At 40.7% G+C, this 14,870-nt stretch overlaps 1 protein-coding gene across 25 annotated transcripts in view; it reads right to left on the bottom strand.

Annotated features, from left to right (window-relative positions):
- Window positions 1–14,870, bottom strand: part of ZBTB20 (zinc finger and BTB domain containing 20) — a 458,760-nt gene that overhangs the window by 35,295 nt on the left and 408,595 nt on the right. For all 25 annotated transcript variants that reach the window (XM_035314837.1, XM_035314836.1, XM_035314845.1 and 22 more), the window contains one exon: window positions 3,642–3,738. The gene's annotated coding sequence lies outside the window, so the exon portion shown is untranslated. The remainder of the gene's footprint in view (window positions 1–3,641; window positions 3,739–14,870) is intronic.

Here is a 14,870-nt window from a genome sequence, read left to right as displayed (position 1 = left end):
AGGAGAGGAGAGGAGAGGAGAGGAGAGGAGAGGAGAGGAGAGGAGAGAGAAAAGAAAAAGCACAGGGGTGAAAGTGAAAATGAAGCAAGTAATAAATATTGATTGTGGAGCCTTCCCAAAGTATAGCTACTTATGTACAGTCCCTGGACTTCATTGATTGCAGACCTGGTCTGATTATTTCAATTGTGGAAGTCAGTCTACCTTGTTACTTTAGTTCATGTGAGTACATTCTCCTCTACAGACTAATCCTGGAAACAAGAAGTTTGCTATTGTTGCTACAGTCAATTAAAGTTGCAAGATATTTGCAAAGGACTTGGGAATTGGCCCTTAGAGCAGGTGGGTCCAGTCTGATCCCCAGTTATCTCTCTGAACTCCTTCTCCACACTCACCTGCACAAGCCCTTTCAAATACTGCACTCACTCTTAAAACTATCAGAGGGTTATCCTCATCATCTTTGCTTCTTGTGAAGGTCAGCAGAAGGCCAATATAGCAAAGAGCAAGTATTTCTTTGTATGAACCTGATGGACAGACTCACAGAAGTTGGGAACAGGAAAGACACTGGCTTTTCCAATCTAATCTGCGTCCTGAGGACCACTACAGAATTCATATTTACTATGGATTTAAAATAAATTTATCCAGTTGAGTTCTAAACATCCCACTTACTCATCTTTTTAAATGATGTGTCCTATGTCAAGATATGTTTATTTGTTGGTATTCATTTTCAGCGTTCCTTTGTGTTTATTGTGTTACTTCTCATTATGTTCATTTACACCACTTAAAATACGTTCTCCTTCTTGACTGCACACTCTCCGATACCTAGTATCAGCCTAACTACATCCATTGTCATCCCTGAACAGAACTGTGTGTATTAGTGCTTTTCAGCTCTTGTGTAAAACAGGACCTACAATCCCTACCAGCTTTTTCTTTCTGTTTCCTGAAACTCCTCTGCAACTATCTTCATTGCCGTGAGGCACTCCCTCCTTTCCATCTACCTCAACGCTACAGTATCACACACTAAGGTCTCAGATGGTGGACAACTCACAATATTGCTGCTACTGCATTGATTGCACTGGATACAAAGTAGGATAGTCCCCTTTCTATTTAACTGTACGGCAGAACAGACAATCTTTTAGATGTCCTAAGCTCAGAGCTATCTAGAAACTAATTACTACCATTGAGCCTTTCAAACTCCTGCTACCCTTACCCCTTCTTGCTGCCATTAATGCATTCAGGCTTCTTGTCCCCAGTCCTCCACTTGCTCCCCACACATGGTTTTTTGCATACATCTCCCCTGCAGCCAATGCTTGAGTTTGGAATGAATTTCCCCTTGATGGGTTAGCAAGTTCTTACAGCTGAACACCACCCCCCCCCCCCCCCCCCCAAATCAGGTCTCTGCCAAAAACAGTTAATATATGTTGGTGAGCTTCAAGTACTTTTCATAGGGCAGCAGCTACCACTAATGCTTCAACCCACCTTTAGGGAAGGAGCAGCTCTTTGTCCTGTGGGGAGACCAGGTTAGAAACGAGCAAATTAGCTCAGGTCTTGGATCCTGTGTAGCTGCACAGAACCCACAGTAGTGCCCTGGCTCTCAGGGGAAGCTATGATACTGTGACTGTACAAGAATAATACTACATAATGAACAATAATGAGGCAGTTTTCAACCTCTGAATGCAAGGAGGGCTGGGTCACCAACCAGACCTTTGTTCATCGCATACTAAGCAGCATGGAGGGAACATGTCACAGGGTTGCTGATATTAGGAATGCTGATGCTTGTTGAGTTTGCCCATCCATGTTCCAGGTATTATTTCTCTTCCTAGCAGATACTGCATCACCTTCTAGTAACTGCCCTCTGGTTGTCTGTAGTGCCCAAGCACTGTACTTAACTCACTGGTGTACAGTTTGTCTGTAGCCTTAGTAATTTACACAGACTGTATATCATTAAAAAAAAAGGCTCTCTGGACCCTAAAAATATAAGGGTGTGAAAACAATTCACGTCTGGTTTTAAGCCGTATTTTTTTTCAGTGCTGTGCTGCACATTCTTCCTCTGCCTGCATGCGACTAACACAGCTCCTGATATCAGAGCTTATCACTGCCAGTGTTGTGTCTCTTCCAGACGTGACATTGACAATACATATATAGAAACTGACAAAGTGAAAGAGAGAGATGAGTATAATCACTGAATAAAAAAAAAATCACACAAAACAAACAACAACAACAATAAAACCAAACAAAACACAAGAGCAAAAAGCACTTAAATCTGCCCAAAGCCCTCACCTCAAAATTCAGGGCACACTGAACACTGCAGCCACAGGTGAAGCTTCCTGAGACAAGCTCGCTTTAGAAAAAAAAAACAAAGCCATTCCAGTTTTCCTGCCAGAAGTGTTGGTTCAGTAGTAAGAAGTCCTGCACAGGCTGACTGCCTGAATATTCACACAGCTTCTCTGATGATTTTGCAGCCACATTGATCTTCATGCTGTTACAGCTACATGAGTGGCAGTTTGTTTAGAATCTCTGATTGCAAGTTTGTATCATACAATAGAAAACACAAACTCCTGAAAACATCGCCATAAAATGTAATATGAAAGAAAAATCCCAGAAGAATACTGCAGAACAAGAATGGGAGGCATGGAGAGCTGACAAGAGAGGCCCAATGTTCTTGTGCAATAAAAGCCTGGAAAATTTAATCAACGCAGAAAAGTAAAATAAACTCCAAAATCCCTTACAGGAGACTGATTAACATAATCAAGTTAAACTCAGAGATTAAGTTCAACTTAGATTGAAATTTGCTGGGTCTATTTCAGACCTGAAGTGGGCTGATATGCCCCCAAATTTGTCCATTTTTTCCATCTAAACTACAAACCTCATAAAAGTTACTCCCTGCCTACAAAACTTGCCTCAGTTACAACCTCAGAGCATCTTGGCTACAAAAACACTGCCACAATACTGGCAAGCGCTGAGAATTGATCATAACAAATCAAAACTATGAGATCTACAGGGAAAAAAAAAACGGTGCAAATAACACACAATTGATCGTTTCAGAGCATAATAAAACCACGATGCAAAGTCAAAATTGTCTTTGAATCTCAGGCAACTTTACCTATGTAATCCAGCCAAATTTACCAAATTGTAATGGCCTAAAGTAACTTCTGTCCAAATTAAAGATGACTCGAGGCCTGGAAAGAACAGATTAAACCTTTAAGGACTTGCAGTAAATTCAATATGCATTGCATGAAACACCAGCGAGAGGAAAGGTGTCTCATTAAAAAGTAATAAGAATAAAGAAGAAGATAAACACTCTGAAGACAAACATGGATGAATCGACTACAACAGCACGAACTAGAGCAGGGAGCAGGGAGAACCTGCCAAACGAAAAGACACAAGCACATCAAACCAGCCATTGCTGAACTATGCTGTGAGGCTACGACTTAAATATTTAACAGCTTTTTATTGACATATTTTTTTGCCCACATATTTCCTTGTAAATTTCAAAAGCAAAACTTAGCTTACACTCATCAGTAATGCTCACAGGTGCTGCAGTTTGTTTTTGTTTTTTAAATATGTCCTTTTTTTTTCTTTTTTTTTCTTTTTTTTTTTTTTTTGCTGAAACAAGCGGTCTTTTATAAGAGATAAAATATACTTACAGTGGTTTCCAAATGGTATCACTCTTCAGGTAAATTACTCCAAGCCTTGGACCTAGTGCAGACGTTCATTGGGGCAGGGAACAGAGAGAGGCTGTGTCTGTACCAGAAAGAACCAAAAGGAAAGGTCAGGGGGGAAATAATAATTATTTACCAAGAGCAAGAAAACTTTTCTGCAATGCTAACTGGCATTCTCCACTGTCAGTACAGCTGGCTGGAGCCTGGTTCAATCTCTCCAGCCCCATCTGTAAATGACAACAGAATCGGTCCCCGGTACCACAGGCTACCCATGCAACCTATTCTGGTGAGGTTGGGACAGAGAGGATGAGCCAGCAAAAGGCTATCAGTAGGATTCATTCTGAGAAGTTGCTCACTCTGACGGCATGAGCACGGAGAAGTGATGGAGAGCTAGCACAAACTTGGCACCAAAATGCATCTCATCAGAACAACAAGGCTAGTCCTGTTCAGAGCAGCAACAAACACTTCCTTAGAACTAAAAGGCAGGAAAAGGAAGGGAAAAAACAACAACAACAACAACAAAAAACCCTCCTTAGCTTCTTTTGCTGTCTTTGCATCACAAAAAATGACGGCTCACATCAAAGCAGAAACCCCACTTATCTCCCATTGGCCACCAGGTCGACTGCAGCGAGGCCAGTGAAACAGCTTATTGTCAGCCCTTCAGGAAAAAGTCAGCTCAGCAGCAGCTTTATGTCTGAAACGTCCCGAGCTCAAGAGGGAGTTGGACTCAATGGACTAACACAGAAATGGATCCAAAGAGAAAGCTCAGCTCCAGTATTTATTAGAGGGTGATTTCACCACCCAGACCTAAGTTTTTGGGAGTATTTACATTTTGGGGGGACTCGAATCCTTCGCTAGACTAACAGAACTCCTCCTTTGCTAACTTCTTATGATCTTTGGGTGGCTCGTTGTGGATGTTGGAAATGTGTCTGAAGTTAACATCCAGAGACAGAATTAAATCCTGCTTACTTCACTTATGCAAAGAACTCCTGGGACATCAGCATATTCAGTCCTACCCACAGTGAAGCCAATGGTGCTGTTTCCATGAATAAATAATTTTGCCTGCTCTGATCAGACAAGAAAAGCAAATATTTTCTTTATCAAAGAAATCAAGGAGGTGAACAAAAAATGATAAGAGATGTAATTGTTATTTCACAGGTAGTTAATGTCACTGTGCAAGTTGGAATTTATGTCTGTAAATGCAACACAATAAAGAAAACCCCACTGTTAGTGCAGCAGGAACACTGGAATGAGTGCCAGCAGACACAATGAAGGATTTTAGATGACATTGGAATAATGTGCTTCACAAAATATACATTCAGTTTTATGTTCAATTTACACATTTTGTAATGATGACGCTTACCAGAGACTGGGGTATATGCTACATACTCATTTCAACAGGCTACGCAAAACCCATCAACTACACTTCACAGGGGCTCAAAAACCATCTTCTTTGATTCCAGTTTTTGTGGGCTCTCCCTTCTTGAGGTCTGCTTTGAATTGCAGATTGCGAAAATTTAAACAGGAAAAAAAAATACTCAACTCAGCCTGAACCTCTGACTTTCACCGGAGTTTGGAGTGGAACCATATGCCAGCATCAGGTTAGCTCAAAAGAACTGCACAGAACAGTGACACCTTTGACCAGTACTAAGGGTTGAATTTCAGAAGTGCAATAATGGCCAGCGATTCTGCAGATTGAAGTCCTTGCTAACACTCAGTATGGCTTACCTTCAAACTCTCCTTTCCACTTCTGCGCGCGCCCCACCTATTCTGTTAATGCTGACCTCCCTTCTTGTATCCACTTTGAACACATTTGCCTTTTGTCTGGCTGTTCCTCATCTTTTTCAGGCATACATCCTGCATGCCTTGAAGAGTGCCCAGTACTTCAGTCGACATGCATTTTTAACTTGTACCAGAAGCAGAAAATCACAGGATCGGGTCTTTAGTCTTTACTTCGGCAAAACTCCTGCTCACTTCACTCCTAATTTCACACAAGAGAAGTCTAAGAACTGAATGTACTAATCCTGCATATTTTGTCACCTCTCTCTTTGTGTGTGTCATTTATTGCTCTTCCAATCTCTGGGATTCCAATCCAAGTGGCTCTCTGTCATAGCGCTGCCTAGCACTCAATCTGGCTTCACATCAAAGGTCAGGGAAACAAGTTGTTAGGGATGGGCTGTTCGAAGTCTTCTACAAAATCTGTGCACTAAAACCCCCGTGGAAATCTGCGCTTAGAATATCTCCATTTTTCTCCATCTTTTTTTTGCTAGGGCTTTGGAAGATACATCTCTTTTCCTCCAGTGTGATGTACATAAAGCACTGAGATCATCAAGAGTTGGCAGGTACGTTTTAAGTACAAAACATCAACAAAGACGATGGTGCTTCAGATGACATGCGGAGCACCACAGAGGAGGAAAAACCCCAAAAATTCCTAAAAGTTTTTAGCTAGAGAAAAAATAGAGGAAAATGATTTTTGACCACGAGAAGATTGGGCAAAAGGAGAGACATGCAGGATAGCAGGCGAATTCGATGTGTGGCACTGGGTTAAGTCACTTTTCCCCTATCTACCTGGGCTCTTCTATTCAGAAAAGGAAAACATTAACATCCCTGCTCCATGAGGTACTGTGTTCTTAATTAAGATCTTGGAGGATAAGCTTTCTGGATGAATGCATTCCAGAAATGCAGACTGCTATTACTTAAATATTTCCACTAACGATACTAACTCAGGCATTTTATATAACCTCACATTTATTCCACCTTGCTCTTCTCAAGCTTTATCTGGTAATTTAGAGGGTGTAAGAAACATTAATTGTATTGCTGCTTTTATTAAGGAAGGTCCGTTTTATGATAGCAGTGATGTACTACAGATTTTGATTTAGGATGTACACTTCAGGTCAATTTCTATAGCGGCTTCAGTGGAGACACAGTGGGCATAAAGTCAGCAGAAAATGTGGTACTTTACATAATAATGCTGATGATTAATTGGCTCCCAAACCATAACTCCATATTCTGATGCACTGGCCCTCCTCCTCCTCCATCCTGAAATCTGTGTCTTGACCCTTTCATCTCGTTTGCCACCTTTCCGGAGCCGTTCATTAATCAGCACCATTGATCTGATGTGGTCTGTCATATCCTATTACTTAAAACACACATAAGCAAGCATTGGCCTGACTCTGATCTTTACGCAACACACCGCCACAATATTTCCTTTATAGAGGGCTTAAATACTATAAACATCAATTTCCTGTTGGTGCTCAGTCCTGAAATTTGCTTTTTCTAAGTTTGTTCCCTGTGGGACATTTCTGTCTCTGCCCCTAACTCCACTTCTTTGTGCTCAGAGACATCACTGGACCCTTTCAGTATTCTCTCTTTGTTAGGGGCACCCACACATTCGACCTGCAAGACACAAGCAGCAGAGTAGCTCTTTCTCTTTGTGCATGAGCTTGAGACCTGGTACCACAATTTTCTGTTACTTTCTCTTAGTGACTTCTGATCAAGGGGGCTCAATTTTTTTTTAGTTAATTGCTATTTATTTTATCCCTGCAATACTTTTTTTCCCCTCATATCTTCAGAAGTCTGCTCCTTTCTGCCTTCTGTATGATCCCTAGTAATGAAAAAATTAAAAGATGAGCTTCTTGTGAGCTTTTTTCTGATTATTATTTGCTGCACTGGCACAGCACAGTCTATCATGAGGCAATGGAAAATAAAAACTCGCTAGTGCCACCGAAGTAAGCACGTCTGATCTTAATCCACATATTGTACAGGTCTCTTGAGTAAGGTGGGGTCACTTTTAAATGACGCTTTCACAATCATGGATATATTTTCAGACTGAGCTGTCTAGGTTAAATGCAATTCTTTTTTGCTCACTTTTTCTCTGCAGGAGTAGCATTTTGGGTGAAATTAAAGCAGCAATGAGAAGGGAAAGATGAGAGCAGCGGTGTTAGCCATCAACAATCATGACTCGGGAGCCAGCTTCTTGCATGAAGTGGGTGATTCCAGATGCACTTTACTGTTTCCTTTCCAAAAGAAAGCACATCCTCTGACTAGGGCAGGCTGTGGTATTTATGTTAAGTGAACAAGGTTAGGATGTCGGCTACCTGCAGAGGTAGGTATCTGACCGCAATGTCTTAAGCAGAGATCAAGATGCACTATTATATACACGACACCTTTCCAACAGAGACCAGAACTCGTGCTGTAGAAAACAGAAAAATTTACCAGCACGGGGCACACTATCAGAAGGCCATGCACGAATCTTTCTTAACAGTCAGGCCTTCATCTGTGAGAAGAAACTGCTCATTTCTGTACTCTACTGGGAAAACCGTATGTCCACTATCTGTAAGTGGGCCTGAAATTCAGAAATTAATTTGTTAATGGATTAGACGTTTGCAGAAAGCCTGTTTAAAGAGGCTGGACTGCTCTAGCCTAGTAAAGGCCAATTTCCCATAAGGACATCTTTGCAAAAGTACTAGAGAAAAAAACCTCTCCCTGAAGTCCCAGGGGTTCTTACTGAAATCTGGAATAGCAATGCAGTTTGTAGTAATGTCACGTTCCCAGTGTTTGTCTCACACACCCTCTATGACTTGTCTGTATCTGCTTCTTTTTTGTGTCTCTCACTCCCTTTTATCTGAGAGTATAAAATTTCACTTCTCTTAACAGGCAGTTCTTTTCTTCACTTTGAATTTGGCACTTGGAATGGGCATTTCCTAGGGATCACTTTCACCTGATGATTCTTCTGATATTTATTTCTATTTTGCAGGTGGTATTCTTAATGCAGCAGCTAACTACACTTAAGGTCCAAAAGGACAACTCTTCTACCAACCTTCCCCTCTGCTCCCCGTGCTGAACATCCCCTCCTGCCCTAGGCAGTGGTACAAGGCCTTGACCATGAACTTTTGGAAATGTTCTCTCTCATTTAACATATATATTGAGTTGCTGCTTATTTTCCACTAATGAAGATCTCATAACGCTTGGTATGTTGGGTGCATAAGTCCAGCTTTTGCAGAGTAGTTTAGAAAGCACCTAAGCAGAGTGTAGGTCAGTCTCCTGGCTAAACCTTGCTTTGGGCAGACAGTAACGTCAAGGGGTGCACCTTCCCCCTCATCATAAAGGACCAAGAGCAGAGGAAGCCCAACTACTCCTTGGGTTTGGTCCTGAGAAAGATCGGGGAGAGGGCATTGCTCTGGGAGGCAAGCGAGGAAGCTGGAGATACAGAGATGTTGGAAATTCAAGCTTAGAGCAGGCAAATTTAAACTGCATTTCTGCTTAGGTATTTATGGAGAGGCCCCTTCGCCCCCATAGCCAAAAATCCCATGGCTCTGAAAGGAAAAAAAAATAGACTTAAGAAAGCCGTGAGGTGATACTTGGTAAAACGATGTTAGACATCTGTTGGGAGTTTGCACTCCTGATTTGAAATGGTGAAGATAACTGGTACCTGAAAGAGGCGACTAAATGTCAGTAGATGGTAAGCTTAATAAGAGCAGAAGCAGATCATTGAAAGGCCTGATGTAACATTCAGCCAGACATTCAAATGAACACAAAAATCTACAGTGCCAGCCTGAACCATGACAGTGTGTCAGACTATGAGCTGTCTTTCACAAATGGTAGAGAAAAGAAACGGTATTGTACATATAGACAGATATATACTTACATAGCAACGATACATTTCTGTACAATTATATACACAATTACTATTTTTAAATTATCCTGGCAAAAAAATGTTGTGTATAATAACACAGACTTCTCTACATTCCTACAATGGAGCCATCACAATTGTTTCTCAATGAAACCATGTGCGTTTCAAAGCAATGCTCTAAAGTAAGGCATGACTGAGGGAAATACATAAGGTCATGAATTTATTGGTGCTGTTTTCAAATACGGGGCAAATCCACGCTCAGTGGAACTGCACCTACATGAACCTTCCAGGGAACAGACTCATTTCTGGGTCATGCTTGTACGCTGCTGGTGCTGTTGAGTTTTAAATGCTTATTTTCTACAGTTACCTACTATTAATAGAAGCAGTTTGAGGATGTAAGAAGCCCCATGCATTCATGTGCTGATGCAGTAAGATACAATGCATCAGGACTATAGTGTGAAACTCAAAAGGTTGATGGGAGGGGAACAAGGTAAGAGGTTTTGAAGCCATGAACACTGGAGAGGGCCAGCACAATCATTATACTGACTCGTTACCAAGAAAAAGGCACTTGGACAACATGACCCTTCTTTGCTCTCCTAAGCAAAGTTCTCACAAAAAAACAAAGGTGTAGTTGTGCTGCAGTTATCACCAATGTTTCTGCCACTGAAATATGAGTTGCCATCACTGCAATCACCAGAGATGAAGAAAATGTGTAGAAATTAAATTGTTACAGCAATATATCTGCCTAAGCTACTGCTTTGGCTAGATGAGCCAGATTAGCTCATGACAGATGAGCTTCATGAACATTTCATTGCCAAGGAACCCTGTCAAAATATTGGTGATTTCTCCGAATCTGTTCAACATCATGGAGATGTCAAACGAAATCTGAAAGGACATTATTTTTCAGGAAGAACAAAAACAATGAAAGCATATGAAGAGAATGAGCTGAGTTTTTTCCTCCTCCATTACACATTGCTGTGGTTTGATTGACTGCTGTCCTTGCAAATACTTTAGCATAAACCCTGAAACCCTTACTCCAGTAGATGTTGGTGAACTGAATGTCTGCAAAAAATACACATCTGTGTTTCAGCAACCAGGATTGCAAATTGATAATGTACTTTTACCAAGTTTCAGGGACTGTATCATCACAACACATATCGCAGTTGAGTTACACTATTCATACTACTGGCACCGGTCCTACCACAATCCCCCTTCCCCGTGGTCGCAGTGCTACAGCTTTGGATGTATCCAATGTCTGCCCATCACATTTGTACTTCTCATCGATCACAAATCTGAACTGCATTGACATAGTTATGGTAGGTGATACAAAATGGTAACTGATAAAAATCTTAGAAATCAGAATCCGCTTCTTCAAGGTTTGTTATTTAGAAGACACTATGAGATACTATTTACCTTCCTTTATGGTATAATTCCACATAAGCCAAAGGGACACCACCAGATATAAATTTTGATGGATTTGATCCATTTGTCACGGAAAAACAAACAAACAAAAACACACAAACACAAAACACACACACAAAAACAGAACTAAGATAGACTAGTAAATTAAACTTTTACTCATACACCTGGTTTTCTCAAGCACCAAGAGCCAAGTTATCAGACTGATAAACAGAAAAATCAAATATCCCTCCCTGCTTCCTCCACCCCACAAGAAAAAAAAAAAACAAACACAAAAACATCTCTCACTTTTATTATGAGACTTGTTTTGGAAGGAGCAGAAGAAACTTGCTACCTAATCCACTGATGCCTCTACTAGAGGAAGATTTATATGAAAGATCAAGTCTGCGTACATTCTGAGGGGCAAGGTCTGAGACAAGGAGGTTTTTCGTTAGGTTTTAAGATTCATAGCACCACTGCCCAAATGCTGAGCTAAACAACGGTGTTACTGACAGTCAGGAAAAATACTCAAATGATTTAGAATTTCATTGTTGTTGTTTTGGATGACTGTCTCCTGTCTCTGAAGATTTCCCTTGCAAGTCAATCATTAAAGAGTCAGTAACCAATACAATGAAAAGACTACGTAAAAAGAACCACGAACGTGTTTTCCCAAATATGCATACCGTTCTTCCCGTGTGCTTGCTGCCTCTGGCCTCAAACTGTACAAATGAAAGCTTGTTTGATTTATGTCAAAAACTATATATAAAATATCACACAGGATCCACAGAGAAACAGAGTCACTCTGGGCTTTGGTTTCATTATCCATTGAGGAATAACTGACTGCAGCCTTGGAGTATGTAGAACTGATCAAAGCGTTTGCTTCCTCACAAGCAAAGAGAAACCCACTGTAGATTTCCTGTTTCATGCTTCAATGCCAAAACACAATGAAAAAAAAGTTCTAGATGAACACGTGAATTATTCTAAAACATTGTTCAGTCAAATCTGATGGTTATGCACATTTGTGAAGCTCGTCATTTGAAATGTCAAGTCACTGACAGCAGTGTGTCCTGAGGTGTGAGGTATATTTGTGATAATAATAAGAAGAAGAATTATTATTATTTTTAAAGTTATGTATCATCTGCATCAAAACAGGATTTTTCTTAAGTATATCTGAAATGTAAAGATGTCAGTGACAACTGTGTTATTCAGGTCTGGGTTTTAAATACCCTGTGCTAGAAAAGGTCAGAGTCAGGATATGACTAAATACCATTTCTAAAGCACTCTGAGTTATTTTTCACTTTTCTCCTTAAACTTCATGCAGTGTGGCTGATGGAGAATGATTACTAACATTAATAGTAGCTGAAGTGATTTCTACTCTGTACAGTATATACAGCATCATGCAGTAAGGAAAATAACAGCTATAATTATTGTTATTCTTATTCCAGTATTAACAAATTATAAACTCTTGGGATTTATTAAAATTCAGCTCTCCTCTGAGCCTCTCTGAGGCTATTTCTCTGGTCATTTCAAAACTTCCTTGAATGAAACTGAAGGCAGTTGGCTCTGTTGCTGGATAAGTTCTGCTAACGTAGGAGGGCTGTCTCCTGAGTGCTAAAAAGACCATTTCCAAATCTTCAGCATCTTCTTCCTTGACAGCAGAAGTTACTATACAGAATGGTTTAGATGTTGCTGAAATGAAATTTTGCAGGAGATCCAGTCTTCAAGGGGAGACGTGCTAAGGGATGGCAGTGACTTGTGGGGACCTAATAACAACTTCCCCACCTTTTATTCCTGGAAGGTCACACACCATAGACAAGCAACTCTCTGGTGTTTGCTTTGGTGTTCTGAACGTAACCCTATTTTTTCCCCATAAGGAAAGAAGTTCTATAAACAAGAGATGGGATCTTTAACTATAGGCAATCTGACAGCTACCTTACTCCTGCTATCTCCTAACAGAAATTGTCATACAAAAATGGCTCATATGAACAAAATCATGAAGGAGCTTGCAGATATTTTGATCTCTGCCACAACCAGCAAGAAGTACCATAGGAGATGGAGCAGGAATCTTAGCTGTAGGGGAGCTCAGAGCTATTCTAGTTCAATCAGATTTCACAATTTGCTCTAATGAAGAGCGCTGGCAGAAGTTCAAAGCTACTCCAGGTCTCGACTCTCCCTCCACATTACTATAAAAATGACTGTAGAAGTGTTAACTGCAGAGGAGCCAAAAGTTGTTTTGGTTCCAGCCTTCCCCAGCAGGAGTAACTGAGAAAATAGAGTAGGAGTGTTAGTTCTGCTCACAGCTCCCTCAGCCTCGTGCAGAACACCAGAGACGCCGCCGGGAACACGGCAAAGCGTGCCCAGTGCTGTCCCCTGTCCCAGCTCCTACAGCCTCGGCTGCTTCCTGCAAAGGCCATGGATATGGGTGCATCAGCTTGGTAACTCCAGAATACTTCAGAATTACCATTAACCTCCGCTGCTGATAACCCCACGGCTGATGGAGAGGGAGAAGGTATCAGGAGAATGGCTGTATTCAGCCAGCATTGATTTCTTCAGCCTTTTGTCTGTGTCTGCTTTCTGTCTCATTTGGAGGTGGTTACTGTTACTACAAGTAGCATGAATCATGTCTCTGTTAAAAAACAGAGCTTCAATTGTCTTACATAACCCCTGGTAACTGAATGTCTAATAATAGCAAGCCATTTCCAGGTAGGGAATCTGTCTGTGTCCCAGACCCAGACACATGCGCGCGCACACACACACATATTCATATTACTTTTTACACCTCACTTCTGGGAAGGAGAGAGCTTTTAACATGCAGTATGACAGTTTTAAGCTGTAGAACCTGGCAACTATTATTTTAAAATGCCATTTTTTCACTTATTGCCTTGAGAAGCCTGTCCACTACAAGCAATTTGCTTCGCAGCCCAAGCAGCGAGGGGTAGGGAAAAGAAAATGCAACAGCAGTGTTTGGTTTTGAGAGAGCATTAAATGGCAAAGACCATAGCTGGATCTTGACCTGAAAGGTTAACTCTTGCTAGATGTGAACTCTCCATCTGTCTCTTAGAGGAGGCTTACATTTTGATAAAACTGTTACTTTCCCTTGTTCTGACAAACCTTTATGTTTTAATTCCCTCAGTTCTCCCCTTGATATAGTAAAGGAAAATATGCAACTTCCTCATTAATGTAAGGCTAATAGATAATGTTGCAAATCATCATCGAGGTCTTCCAATGAAACTTTTTATTTGTACTGTAACCCACAAGTAGTAAACAAAAAGGAGAAGTTTCTAAAGATTATACTGGCCTTACAAAAAATCCGAACTTTTCAGTAGGAGGTCAAAGAAGAAATTCTCCCTGGTAATATTGCTGCTGTTCTGTGAGACATTGGACTGTCTGTCCTCTTGCCAAATGGGACAAAATTTTGCGGTAGAGAAATGTGCTGTCTGGCCCATCAATTGTAGTATCCTGATCATGGTTAATAACAAACTTAAGACTCTTAAAAGGAAGAGAAAAATGCAGATGGAATGGTTCCAGACTGCTTCACAAGGTTTTCCAAAGAAACCTGTTCCTTCTGACCTCTCTTACCATCAACCAGCATATCTTGGCACCTCAGTTTGGATTATATGGTATGACCAACACAAGAGTCAGAGTTCAGCCATTCCAATCGCCCACATTTTCTTGCTTTAAGAGATGGATCAGAGCCAGGGATTTGGAAAGCCAGTTTGACTTCTGGATTTTTCAGCTTTGGGAGTTCAGTTTAGGTTCATCTCTTCACATTCAGGGAATTTGATAATAAATAGTTAAAAACTTAATGGATGACGTAATGAAAAAATGTTTTCCTTCAGCTTTAATTTCTAAGGTTATTATCTTTTACAGCTCATAAAATCTTTCTTGAAAGTTTGTTGGAAGTATTTTAAAATAGGAAGGCTGAATGGATCAGATGTCAGACTCTGGTCCTATGTCTACTTCTGACCAAGACATACCATACAACCAGGAAATATCTTAGGAGGAATCATTTATTTGTCTGTTTTGGGATCTGTGGACAGTCATTGACAAAATGGTATTGTGGGGTTAAGAGTCTTATTAGAGTCCTGGATCCACCAACCACTGGACAGTAAAGTCTGAACTTAAATAAAGCTAGTTTTTGAACTCATTAACTGATTGGACTGGTCAATGGCTGCACACTGGCT

This window comes from Oxyura jamaicensis, chromosome 1, assembly GCF_011077185.1.
Source record: "Oxyura jamaicensis isolate SHBP4307 breed ruddy duck chromosome 1, BPBGC_Ojam_1.0, whole genome shotgun sequence".
NCBI lineage: Eukaryota > Metazoa > Chordata > Aves > Anseriformes > Anatidae > Oxyura > Oxyura jamaicensis.
This window is presented reverse-complemented; position numbering and strand designations above follow the sequence as displayed.